This window comes from Bison bison, unplaced genomic scaffold (genome assembly GCF_000754665.1).
Source record: "Bison bison bison isolate TAMUID 2011002044 unplaced genomic scaffold, Bison_UMD1.0 scf7180017864526, whole genome shotgun sequence".
NCBI classification, from domain to species: Eukaryota; Metazoa; Chordata; class Mammalia; order Artiodactyla; family Bovidae; genus Bison; species Bison bison.
Genome location: NW_011495077.1, coordinates 2,822,280 through 2,823,097, shown reverse-complemented (window position 1 = coordinate 2,823,097; position 818 = coordinate 2,822,280).

Genomic DNA, 818 nt, shown 5'->3' with positions numbered 1-818 from the left:
GGCAGGCAGCCCAGACCCTCCTGAAGCCCCCAGGGCTGGAGGGGCGGGGAGAGCGCCCGAGTTTTCGGGAGTTTTCAGACTTGCGCTGTTTATGAAAGCCTTTCTGAGCAAGTTTGAGCTAAGCCGAGAGGGGAAGCTTTAGGAAGAGAGTGAGGGTCTGGTTGCTGACAACCTCTGAGGGTTCCCTCAACCCCTGACCTGCCGCCAGTCAGCTGCTAGGCCTCGGTGGTCAGGAACCAGCCCTGGACTGGGGGGCTGCCGCCAACATCCTTCTCAGGAGGCATCAGGGGCACAAAGAACACCTTATGCAGCCCTGTGGCCTGAACAGAACCCGGCTCTGTGGAGGGCAGAGTTTGCATCCTGGGCCTCCGGGAACTTCCTTTTCCAACCCCAAACCCAGAGCCTCTGTCTGACAGGCATGAGTGTACCTATGGGGACAAAGGGCAGTGGACTTTAGGCCAGCCTTGGGACATCTGGGCTGCAGGGGCCATGGTACATTTCTGTGCAGGCAAAGAGCCAGGGGCACCCCACTGCAAGGAAGGGGCAGGGGAGAGGGGCGCACACCCAGTCCTCTGGTCTGGATTCAGCCCCTGCTGTACCACACCTCCACTCCTACTTACCCTAGGTTGGAATCCAGAAAAGGGGATCTATGTCATCTCTGGCTCCGAGGCCTTCTGCTCTGCCAGGTCTGCTGTCCCTGGGCTGCCCCTCCAGAGCGCCTTGCAGCAGAAGACCCTCCAGTGAACCTGGAAGCTCCATCTTTCTCCATTCTTCCCACTTCTAACTGCTCTCCCTTTATCAGAAGAAGCGCCTGCTTC